The sequence below is a fragment of the Muntiacus reevesi genome, chromosome X, assembly GCF_963930625.1.
Source record: "Muntiacus reevesi chromosome X, mMunRee1.1, whole genome shotgun sequence".
Lineage (NCBI taxonomy): Eukaryota > Metazoa > Chordata > Mammalia > Artiodactyla > Cervidae > Muntiacus > Muntiacus reevesi.
The window spans coordinates 137114591-137128169 of record NC_089271.1 but is presented as its reverse complement, the minus strand read 5'-3'; the positions used below and the strand labels follow the sequence as shown (position 1 = coordinate 137128169).

The 13579-nt window shown below is 37.6% G+C and overlaps 1 pseudogene; it reads right to left on the bottom strand.

Annotated features, from left to right (window-relative positions):
* Nucleotides 1-12790: 12790 nt before the first annotated feature.
* On the bottom strand, nt 12791-13056 carry LOC136154293 (mitochondrial import inner membrane translocase subunit Tim8 B pseudogene; annotated as a pseudogene).
* Between the last annotated feature and the right edge of the window lie 523 nt (nt 13057-13579).

Genomic DNA, 13579 nt, shown 5'->3' with positions numbered 1-13579 from the left:
ATTTTTATGCATATGTCATGTTTTAAGATTTTTTTATAGGGGACATTTATTAAATTTGTTATAATATTTCTTCTGCTTTTTATGTTTTGGGTTTTTGGCCACATGACATGTGGATATTAACTCCCCAACTCGCAACTCCTGAATTGGAAGGCAAATTCTTAACCACTGGACCACCAAGGAAGTCCCTTGTGTCATGTTTCATAAGACTTTCCTATAGGACCTGCTCTGCCCTATCTACTTCTTTTCTGACATCACTCTCTATTGTTTCCCAGGTTACTCCTCACTTATTCTATTGTAGCAACACTGACCTCCTAGTTATTCCACAAACACACCAAGTAATCTCCTACATTAGTGCTACTATATTTGCTTCTCATTTCCCTGGAATGCTCATCTCGGAGGTATAGTTGTGGCTTAATTTCTTTTCCCTCAGGTGTGTCCTCAAATGCTATCTTGTCTGAGAGGACTTCTCTAGTCACACCTGGTTACTCTCTCACTTTTCCCTGCTTCATTTTTATTCAAAACAAATATTATCATCTGTTACTGTATTTGAAATTGTCTGTTTGTGTGTTTAATGTCAGGGCTTAGTAGAAAGTAAGCCTCATGAAAGCAGTCTGCTTAGAGGTATATCTCTAGAATCTATGATAGTGCCTGCCTGGCACATCAGTTCAGTTCAGTTCAGTTCAGTTTAGTCGCTCAGTTCTATCCGACTCTTTGCGACCCCATGAATCGCAGCACGCCAGGCCTCCCTGTCCATCACTAACTCACAGAGTTTACTCAAACTCATGCCCATCGAGTCGGTGATATCATCCAGCCATCTCATCCCCTGTTGTCCCCTTCTCCTCCTGCCCCCAATCCCTCCCAGCATCAGGGTCTTTTCCAATGAGTCAACTCTTTGCATGAGGTGGCCAAAGTACTGGAGTTTCAGCTTCAGCATCAGTCCTTCCAATGAACACCCAGGACTGATCTCCTTTAGGATGGACTGGTTGGATCTCCTTGCATTCCAAGGGACTCTCAAGAGTCTTCTCCAACACCACAGTTCAAAAGCATCAATTTTTCGGCACTCAGCTTTCTTCACAGTCCAACTCTCACGTCCATACATGACCACTGGAAAAACCATAGCCTTGACCAGGCAGACCATTGTTGGCAAAGTAATGTCTCTGCTTTTTAATATGCTATCTAGGTTGGTTGTAACTTTCCTTCCAAGAAGTAAGGGCCTTTTAATTTCATGGCTGCAGTCACCATCCACAGTGATTTTGGAGGCCCCCCCCCAAAAAAAAAGTCTGACACTGTTTCCACTGTCTCCCCATCTTTTTCCCATGAGGTGATGGGACCAGATGCCATGATCTTAGTTTTCAGAATGTTAAGCTTTAAGCCAACTTTTACACTCTCCTCTTTCACTTTCATCAAGAGGCTTTTAAGTTCCTCTCCACTTTCTGCCATAAGGGTGGTGTCATCTGCATATCTGAGGTTATTGATATTTCTCCCGGCAATCTTGATTCAAGCTTGTGCTTCTTCCAGCTCAGCGTTTCTCATGATATAAGTTAAATAAGCAGGGTGACAATATACAGCCTTGACGTACTCCTTTTCCTATTTGGAACCAGCCTGTTGTTCCATGTCCAGTTCTAACTGTTGCTTCCTGACCTTCATACAGGCTTCTCAAGAGGCAGGTCAGGTGGTCTGGTATTCCCATCTCTTTCAGAATTTTCCACAGTTTATTGTGATCCACACAATCGAAGGCTTTGGCATAGTCAATAAAGCAGAAATAGATGTTTTTCTGGAACTCTCTTGCTTTATCGATGATCCAGCAGATATTGGCAATTTGATCTCTGGTTCCTCTGCCTTTTCTAAAACCAGCTTGAACATCCAGAAGTTCTCAGTTCATATATTGCTGAAGCCTGTCTTGGAGAATTTTGAGCATTACCTTACTAGCGTGTGAGATGAGTGCAATTGTGTGGTAGTTTAAGCATTCTTTGGGATTGCCTTTCTTAGGGATTGGAATGAAAACTGACATTTTCCAGTCCTCTGGCCACTGCTGAGTTTTCCAAATTTGCTGGCATATTGAGTGCAGCACTTTCACAGCATCATCTTTCAGGATTTGAAATAGCTCAACTGGAATTCCATCACATCCACTAGCTTTGTTCGTAGTGATGCTTTCTAAGACCCACTTGACTTCACATTCCAGGATGTTTGGCTCTAGGTGAGTGATCACACCATTGTGATTATCTGGGTCATGAAGATCTATTTTGTACAGTTCTTCTGTGTATTCTTGCCACCTCTTCTTACTAGCTTCTGCTTCTGTTAGGTCCATACCATTTCTGTCCTTTATCGAACCCATCTTCGCCTGAAATGTTCCCTTGATATCTCTAATTTTCTTGAAGAGGTCTCTAGTCTTTCCCATTCTGTTATTTACCTCTATTTCTTTGCATTAATCACTGAGGAGGGCTTTCTTATCTCTCCTTGCTATTCTTTGGAACTTTACATTCAAATGGGAATATCTTTCCTTTTCTCCTTTGCTTTTCACTTCTCTTCGTTTCACAGCTATTTGTAAGGCCTCCTCATAGTAGATGCTAAATAAATAGTTATTGAATGAATGAATGAAGCACTTTCCAAGACAATCCTGTGAGGTAAATTGAACAAGTAATGAACTAAGTATCAATGTCCCCATTTTATAAACAGAGAAACTGAGGTTAGAATGGGTAAGTGACTTGCCCAAAGTCAAGCAGCTTTTAAGTGAGAGCTGGGAGCAGAACAATCCTTTGACATGCATATTAAATCCCTATACCAGCTGAACACGAAAGGAAGGATTATCCTTGGAGATATCATGGAAATGGGAGCAAAAGAGCAGCAGGATGCAAAGATTTTAAAATATAGATAGAGGAAGCAAATTGAGGAACTTTTTATTAAGTGGGAGAGTTTTTCTGAGGCAACTGTAAAGTAAAATCATGAGAATGATTTTTGAAGAGAATGGGAAATATAATAGCAGAGAGGGCAACTAAAGTAACTAAAGCTTAAGAGGAGCTGTAATTCAAGTAGCTTAAATAGAAATTGTTTGAAAATAGTGAAACATCACTTAAAGAGGGAGGAACCATCTTTTACCTGGAACATGAATACAGTGGTCTTCTCTGATGACTCAGCGGGTAAAGAATCCTCCTGCAGTGCAGGAGACACAGGAAACTCGAGTTTGATCCCCTGGGTTGATAAGATCTCCTGGAAGAAGAAAATGGCAACCCACTCCAGTATTTTTGCCTTGAGAATCCCATGGACAGAGGAGCATGGTGAGCTATAGTCTAAAGGGTCACAAAGAGTTGGACATGACTGAACGGCTAAGTACAGCACACACATGGCCATGATGTTAAGAGAAGGAAATTGCATGCACTTTGGCATGAAATGAGGTAATTGTTCTAGAAACAGAAATACTAGTAAAGAAACATTCCTAAAGAGGAATGAGCAGAATTCAACGACTGATAAAATATCTGGAGTGAATGACTAAATTTTCTGAGCCTACCCCAAAATATATGGTTTATACTTTGAGAGAGGCAGGGAATTTAGAAACAAACTATCACATGAATGCATTTATTCTTTGTCACACTTCTGAGAATAGATCAGCATGCTGAATATTGAATTTAATTCTGAGATCACAGACCAAATTTTATATCATATAAAATAGAAGAGCCAAGTGGCACAGCATTAGATATGGATACACTTTTTGGGCCATTATATCAGAATAATTTTGTGTCTCTACTTTGTTTAAGAGGACATATTAGAGTATAAATTTTGGTTATATTAACTCAACTTGATTCCTGGCATAGTGATTTTCAAATAGAAAATGAGATTACAGTTCAGATTTAATATTCACTAATGTTAAATTCACCTAATTAAAAGACAACAAAATATTTTATAATGGGGAATTATCTCAAGCAAAGTCTTTGATTATCTGTATTTCTGATAAGAATTAGTAGCAAACAAATAGAGTCTCACACACGCACAAATTTTGATACAATTATATATTTTTAGAACAGTATAACAAACCTCTGGAACACTCATTTGCATTCATATAATTTAAAGTGTCTTGTTATGACCATTTTTTCCTAAATACTATGCAAATGGAAGAGTTTCATTTATATTAATAAAGGTGACATACAGCACACTCTGCCCTGGAACTTATTTGTATTTAACAGTTCAGCCTTATCATTAATATTTGTAGTATCACCCATATGGAGGGGAGGTGACACATTCAGAAGATAGTAACTAATATATTCAATCAAAAATGTTTAAACCAATCATACCTATAGAATTTAGCTGCAGACAGAAATGCTCGTAAGATATTAAAATATGCAAAGCACTAAACTAGAGCAAACAACTGAGCATATGTAGAAGGTGTATCTTTTCCACTTGCCAAGGTAACTGAGAAACCTAAGAGGAAGGTGACTGTAGATTTGGCACTAGATAGAACAAATAATTGGCTGAAAGCATTTTTAGCATGTGGTTCAGGAGTTGCAGAGAAAATTGGAAGTGGTGGGGGTAGCTGTTCATTCATCTGTATAGAGTCTAGTCAACGTACAGAAGAATTGGAAAGATTTCATAAAATGATCCTATCTGTGAACACATAGGACATTATCAGGATCCCATATGCCCTCATAATCCCTTCTAATCACAATCCCCATACTCCACCAAGAGCAAAAACTTTTACATCTAACACTTGCATATTTCTATATGTGATATAAATGGAATCATGTACAATGAACGTTTTGGTTTTGATAGCTTATAGTGAACAATGTCGGATTCGTGATCTTCAAAGAAGATTTAGCTTTGGGACCAGAGACCAGGCTTGATCACTCAGGGCTCTCACGTGGCAGAAGTCTTATTACAATGAAAAGGGACAGAGAAATCTGACATAGACATCAGAAGGGGGCAGAGAGTGCCCCACTCACTAGTCTTTAGCAAGGGAATTATATACTTTTAAATTAGTTAACACAATAAATCAAAAGAATGGCTCAAGTTTGTGAAAATTTTACCAGACCCACTCTCACAATTAACATTTTAGGAGAACAGGATTAGAATTTAACAATAGAACATCCTACCAGACCCACTCCTATAATCTACATTCTAAAATGTCAGGATGAGCCAGAAGGCCCTCAGGAAGGAGAAACTGTCCTCAAGCAGGACACATTGCTGTTACATAGTCCCTAGTACGGGGTTTAAACTGAGTTGTTTGTTATGTAATCATCAATTCTGGGTTTAAAGAGAAAAAAAAAACAAAAAAAAAACCACATTTTATGTGACTAAGACTAAGGAATGTAGAGGAAAAAAAAAAAAAACTTTGTCCTTTCCTCCTTGAGAATTCCAGACCCCTATCTCCTCCTCAAGAACTCCAGACCCCTCTCTCCTCTGGGACCCCCGAACTTCTTATCAACCTGCCTACTCTCTCAGTTTCTGTTTTTCACTCAAAATTTTGTATATGCGACTTGTACAGACTGTTGCATGTGGTTGTAATTTATTCCCATTGCTCTACAGAACTGCTGTGTGACTATACTGTGTTCTACTGTTAATGAGCATGTGGGTTGTTATAGTCTGGAATAATTATGAAGAGAGTTACTATGAACATTTTAGTACATGTCTTTTAGTCAATATGTGTGCTTATTTCTGTTGGATATACCTAGGAGTCTATTTGCTAGGTCTTGGGTGTGCAGTTATTCAATTTTAGTAGTTACTGACAAAAAATTTTCTTAAATGGTTGTATCAATTTCACTCCTACTAGCACTATGAGAGTCCTAATTCCCCATCCTGATACTTGGTATTATCATTCTTTGCAAACTTTACAATTCTGGTGGATGTGTATAGGTGGTTCATTGAGTAATATAGTTGAGTTCCTTAGTCACTTGTGCATCTTCTTTTGTGAAGTTCCTATTCTAGCCTTGATTTTTTTCTCTTGGATTCTCTGACCTTTTGGCATCCTACAAGAATTCATTATCATTTTCCAACAAATATTCTGGGTAGAAGTCTTTTTTTGATATAAGTATTGCGACTATCTTCTATTCTGTGAGGGTTTTTCCTGCTCTTTTGATGGTGATGACGAACAGTAGTTCTTAATTTTAATACAGTCTTAATTATCATTGTTTTATAATACTTTATGATGAATGCCTTTTGGATTCTGTTTCAGCAGTCTTTGGCTGCTCCAAGTTTACAAAGATGGATTTATTTTAAATCTGATGTGCAGTCCACTTGGAATTGATTTTTGTGTATAGCATGAGGTAGGGATCTAGATATTTTTTTGAACATGAAGATCTCATTCATTCAGTACCATTTACTGAAAAGGTCTTCTTTGCTCACTGCATTCTAGTGTCATTTTTGCATTAATCAGATGACCGTATACACAAGCAGTGTGGGACTGTTTTTGAATCCTATTTTGTTCAATTGGTTACTTTGTATAAACTTTTACTAATGCTACATTTTCTTTCTTATAGTAGCTTTATAAAAGACCTGGATTTCTGAAAGTATAAATCCTCCAATCTTGTTGATTTGTTTTTTTTGTTGTTGTTGTTTTATTTTGTTTATAACCATCAACAAAGGCTAAAAGAATGAGCTTTACCTGTCAGCCTCACTATAATGTGTCTTCTCCAAACAATTGCTATTGCATGTTCAAATACTATGAAAGTTTGACTAAAAGTGCTGATTTTGGAGGTTATCTCTGAGCTGTTAACTTCAAGTAGAATTTTCTCTCTTTCTAATGCATATAAGATTATATATATTAAACTTAGACAAGGTGAAAAATAATAGGCAACATTAAACAAACATGTGACAGGCTGGCTGTAAAGAAGGCTAAGTACCAAAGAATTGATGCTTTCAAACTGTAGTGCTGGAGAAGACACTTGAGAGTCCCTTGGACTGCAAGGAGATAAAACTTGTCAATCCTAAAGGGAATAATCCTGAATATTCACTGGAAGGACTGATGCTGAATCTGAAGCTTCAATACTTGGGCCACCTGATGTGAAGGGCTGATTCATTGGAAAAGACCTTGATCCTGGGAAAAATTGAGGGCAGGAGGAGAAGGGGGTGACAGAGGAAGAGATGGTTGGTTGGCATCACTAACTCAATAGACATGAGTTTGAGCCAAACTATTTCTGGGAGATAGTGAAAGAGAGGGAAGCCTGGTGTGCTGCAGTCCATGGGGTCGCACAGTCGGACACTTAGCGACTGAACAACAATGACCAATAAAAAATGTTTTGGACAAAAAAAAGTGCTACTCTTTTTGAAGGAGCTGGGTCAAAAGAGAAGTCTAGGGATGAATGCCACATCACTTGGGAGGAATACTATTAGCATCATGCTGCACTTCCCCGGACAGTCCCCCACAGCAAAGAACTGTCCAGCCCAGCACTGTATGGCAAAAATGCCATTGTTGCAAAAACTTCATCTAGAGAACTGAAGGAACCTGGTGGAAAGATAAAAGGAGAACTGAAGGAACACAGCTGGAGATAAGCGAGTGTTTTTAGACTAGTAGGAAAAGCTACACAAAATGGTTTAAATCAATACTCAGCGTGAAAAGGCAATAGAAACCCTCAGTTATTTCTTAGCGTTAACTTTTAAATCATCTCCTTGTTACCATGAATGACCACAAGTTCTAAGGAACTTTGCTGCCTGTAAACTTCAGCCTTAAGTTATTACAACAGTCCGCATATTCTTCAGGGACTACCTCAGTCATTCAGACAAGAAAGAAAAGAATTCAGTGTGTTTACTCCAATGACTCCTAGTCATTTTGCATATGTAATTCCAAGTGATTCTCACAATAATACTGTGAGGCAGATATTATCATGTATTTTTAAATGTGCGGACATTTTAGATAAGTAAAATGGAACTCAGAGGAAATAATTTCCTTTGGGTACAGATATATGATTGAAATTCCTGTCTGTCATGAATAACTCACATTGTAATTGAAAGTAATATTATACATAATGTATAGGGTATGACTATAGTTTGCAATTAATATTTATATGCCCTGCACTTAACACATGCCATTACAATATTCTATGTGTTAGGTCTTATTATTATTTCCATTTTATATATAAGAAAATTGAAATTCAAAAATGTGAAATTAAATGTATAAGGATGTACAGTAATATGTGATGGTCTGTTAGATTCCAAAGTGCTTTTAACCACTACATTGTTAAATTAATTGATGTATGCATGTGAATGTAATTTATACTTTAGGAAGAAATATGAACACTCTTACTTCAAAATTCAATCTGGAGGCAATTTAAAGAAATTATGTCTTTAGCACTGTAGATAATAAGAAGAGAGAGTAGTTTTCATATTTAATGTTAATATGTTTTAAACTTCTTACCAACAGGAAATATATGAATTCTTGTGGGATTTGTTTGTTCATAATGCAGCTTAAGCTTTTTAGAGATTCTCTAATCTGAAGTTGTGAAATCTCTTGGACTGAAAGCTTTCATTAACACAGTTACTTTTATTAGCTAATCAAATAGAGTCATGCAAAACTACTTGGAATAACATATAAGTAATTTCTCTCAAGTATTTAACTTTATTCCTCATAATAGAATCATGGAGTAACAACCTTTCTTTGGAGGTTGTGACTGTCAATATCTCCTCTAGACTTGAACTGCTTAGAGCAACAGCTTTCAAATGTGGATTATTTGCATTTGACAGTAATTGTTCATGTTTTAGCAAAATTCTTTTGGGAGCAATAAGAAATTGCTTCTCTGATCTATTGGCAAGTAGAAACTTCCTTCAATTTACTTCTAACAGTACTTTTGAAACTTCAAAATTCTGTGGATAATTTTATGAATAAGAAAAATGTCAAATTTCATTTCAAGTACTCTATTGTAGAGTACCAAAAAGATCAGTTTTTGCATTTCTGATGTACCATTGATTTACGCAGCATACTGAGCACAGGTGAAAGATTTTTGTAGCTGCTTTAAAATTATTATATACATATTATCTTATCTAAAATTTAAACATTATGCATATATTAAAATGATATTTTAAAGATTTTAAAAATATTATATATATAATTCTTTTACTGAGGTCTAATTTACCCACCATAATATTCAGCCATTGTAAATGTTCAATTCAAAAATTTTTAGTAAGCTTACAGAGTTGTTCAATCATTAATACAATCTGTTCTAGAATATTTTTGTCACCGCACTTAGCCATTAATCTTCACTCTCACCTTCAGAAAATCACTGATCTTGTATCTGCTTCTATGGATTTGTCTTTTCTAAACATTTCATACAAATGAAATTATACACTATGCGTTTTTTATGTTTGAATTATTTCACTAAGTGTAACATTTTCAAGGTTCAACCATGTTGTAGTAAGTTTCAGTACTTTATTTCTTTGTGTTTTTAGCCACTAAGTAGTGTCCAACTCTTTTGCGACCCTATGAACCATAGCCCACCAAACTCCTCTGTCCATGGGGTTTTCCAGGCAAGAATACTGAAGTGGGTTTCCGTTTCCTTCTTCATGGGCTCTTCCAGACCCAGGGATTAAACTTGAGACTCCTGGGAGGTGGGAGGGGGGATTGGGATGGGGAATACATGTAACTCCATGGCTGATTCATGTCAATGTGTGAAAAAACCCGCTGCAATGTTGCGAAGTAATTAGCCTCCAACTAATAAAAATAATTGAAAAAAAAAAAAACAAAAACTTGAGACTCCTGCATTGCAGGCGGATTCTTTATTGCTAAGCCACCAGAGAAGCCCTCCGTCTTTTTCCTCTATCTCTTTCTTTTTCTTTCTCTTCTGTGCTGTGTGGCTTATGGAGTCTTGATGCTACAGTAAGGGGTTGGGCCTGAACCTCTGAGGTGGGAGACCCGACCAGATGTTGGACCACCAGAGAACTCCCAACTCCATGGAATATTAGTTAGTGAGAACCCCCCCAAAGGCATCCATCTCAACACTGAGCCCAGGCCCCACCCAAAGACCAGCAAGCTCCAGTGCCAGACGCCTCACACCAAACCATTAGCAAAACAGGAACACAACTCTGCCCATTAGCAGACAGACTGCCCAAAACCATACCTAACCCATCAGTTCAGTTCGGTTCAGTTGCTCAGTCGTGTCTGACTCTCTGCGACCCCATGAATCGCAGCACGCCAGGCCTCCCTGTCCATCACCAACTCCCTAACCCATAGACACTCCAAAACACACTACTGGACAAGGCACTGCCCTTCAGAGAGACAAGATCCAGCTCCACCCACCAGAGCACAGGCACAAATCCTCCCAACCAGGAAACCTTCACAAGGCACTGGTCCAACCCACCCACTGGGTCAGACTCCACAAATAAGAACTATGACCTTCTAGCCTGCAGAAAGGAGGCCTAAAATCAGACTTTTTATGAAATGTGGGAATCGTCATTTCCTTTCTGTAAGAATTTTGCATAATGAAAAGGGGCAGTTCTAGTGTTAATATTATAAATGACAATAGATTAGAGTGTTTATTTGAATATCAGAATTGATATGCTAACTTTTCATAATCTTAAAAAGGCTCATATTTCATTTGTCAAATAGATATGGTATATGGTTTCAGAAAAGATTCACGAGTGAGGATAAAATGTGACAGCATATAAAGAAACATAAACACAATTATTTTAAAAAATATATTTTTTTCCTTCAATTATTAGCAGATTTTTATGCCTTCAGATTTTTTTGACATTTGCACATTAATTAAAAACAAACTTCAACATGACTTTAAAAAAATATACGGAGTTTTAATCTAGGATATTAAAAGAGCTGAAATTGACAAAAGAAACCTAAACATATATAAAACTTAAAGAACAATTTACTTAGGGTTAAATAAAATTAAAAATTCAGCTTTCAAATCTACAGACAAATAATTCCTTTTAAAAATTCAATCATACATAAAATCAAATAGGAAGAGTGTTTTGAGGCGCTTTGAAATTTAAAAATGAAATCCTGGTATTCACATATAGCACCTAAAATTTATAACTACTTTAGCATTCTCATTTTAGCCTAAACATTTTCGTTTTAGCTAAAACATGTAACCAAATATAAGGACAGACAAATCTATTGTATTTGTTGTTATTTTTCCACCCAAACAGCATCATGTTCAGGCTAAAATTGGTTCATTTAATTTAAAATATGATGTTTGGATAAAATCAACTGCATGTTTACTAAATCAACCATCAAAATTTTCGAGATAGATGAGTTAATTAGTTGAAGAAAAGGACCGATTTCCCACTTTCAATGAGAATAAATGTGTTTACTTTCCAGTAGCTCATTAACAAAGTTGGGGATTCAGAATATCTTCTCATTCAAGGGGAAAAAGATTCCAATGAAATTTGCTTCTTGGCTTTTGTAAATTTAAAAGGATGATATTAGGCAATGAAATTCATTTCATTCCCCACAGCATCATTTTATAAAAATGTATTTTCTGACAGAGAATGAGCAGACTTTCAAAATTTTGTAATTCATGCTGTAGACAGAAATGCTTAAATGAAAAGGCAACTAAACATTTTATGAGATAGACATATGAAGAAAAATGGTGATATCCCTTTTCTCTAATGCTGCTCTGGAAATTGTGACACAGGTTTTTATTTCTTTTTCTTCTTGTCTGCTTCTCCTCCTCTTCCTTTTCTTCTTTTTCTTTTGTTGTTTTCACAAGCATTAGTTAAGATAAATGCAGTAGGCAAAAGATGCATTTTTATGTTTTATTACAAGATGAAAATTCCTGTATTATTTTATATGAAATATTTTGTACTTTAGTGTAAAGATAGTTAAGAAAATAAGAGATTGAAGCCTGGCCCAAGTGGCAACATAGGGGACTCTTGAAATTACTTCCTTCACAAAAACACCAAATCTATAGCTACAAACAGAACAATTTCCTCTGAAAGAAATCCAGAAAACAGCTGAGTGACTTTTACATATCAAATGAGAATATACTCACTCTGATATGGGTGAGAAAAACTGAGGCACACTCTGCCTATAAACCCTACTCCCAGAACAGCTATGTACAATCAGGAGGGAACTCTTAACTCCCAGCTTCTTCTTGAAGAGCAAGAGGCTTGGATCAAACATCTAGTGCCCCAACTTTTAAGAATTACACATGTGGAATAGATCCCCCAAAATACATTGGTCTGAAAACCAACAGGGCTTGCATCCATAATAATCACAGTTCAGTTCAGTTCAGTTCAGTCGCTCAGTCGTGTCCGACTCTTTGTGACCCCATGAACCGCAGCACCACAGGCCTCCCTGTCCATCACCAACTTCCAGAGTTTACCCAAACTCATGTCCATCGAGTTGGTGATGCCATCCAACCATCTCATCCTCTGTCGGCCCCTTCTCCTCCTGCCCTCCATCTTTCCCAGCATCAGGGTCTTTTCAAATGAGTCAGCTCTTCGCATCAGGTGGCCAAAGTATTGGAGTTTCAGATTCAACATCAGCCCTTCCAATGAACAGTCAGGGCTGATCTCCTTTAGGATGGACAGGTTGGATCTCCTTGCAGTCTAAGGGACTCTCAAGGGTCTTCTCCAACACCACAGTTCAAAAGCATCCATTCTTCGGCACTCAGCTTTCTTTCGTTTTATTTTATTTTATTTTATTTTTTTTGAGAATTCACATTTATTGAATAAATTGTTGTGATACAAGATGGAATTTCTGAATTCCCAATAAGTAAATTTCACTTTCTGAATATTTGATGTTACTTTTTAGCACCAACAGGCTTAGTAACAGCCTGAAGTTAACCTGACAGAGGGTTGACAACCTTCCCCCACTGACCCTTCAGTCTGCTTAATAAGTCCTTTGCTGCTTCTGTCATTCTTCCAGGGGATGGCTTACTGCCCTCCTTTCTGTACAATCTTGGCAAACCGACTGGTGACAGCAAGAATAGTGTCAGTGAAGCGGTCCACACAGTTAGAGAGACAATTTTCAGTGGGAGAGTCTAAGCGATTCCCTGGCTTCTCCACACATTTATCCCAACATAGCTCCATGAAGTGATGCACCTGTGCAGTGAACTGCGCTTTCTGCTGTTCGGCTGCCACCAGGCGTTGCAACTAGGCTTCGTTCACCTCAGTCAGCTCCGCCATCTTCTGTGTCCAGTTACTGACCTTCCGAAGAGTTGTCAGCTTTCTTTATAGTCCAACTTTCACATCCACACATGGCCACTGGAAAAACCATAGCCTTGACTAGACAGACCTTTGTTGGCAAAGTAATGTCTCTGCTTTTTTTTTTTTTTTCCATTTATTTTTATTAGTTGGAGGCTAATTACATTACAATATTGCAGTGGTTTTTTGCCATACATTGACATGAATCAGCCATGGATTTACATGTGTTCCCCATCCTGATCCCCCCTCCCACGTCCCTCCCCATCCCATCCCTCTGGGTCTTCCCAGTGCACCAGCCCTGAGCACTTGTCTCATGCATCTAACCTGGGCTGGTGATCTGTTCCACACTTGATAATATACATGTTTCAATGCTATTCTCTCAGATCATCCCACCCTCACCTTCTCCCACAGAGTCCAAAAGTTTGTTCTATACATCTGTGTCTCTTTTTCTGCCCTGCATGTCTCTGCTTTTTAATATGCTGTCTAGGTTGGTCATAACTTTCCT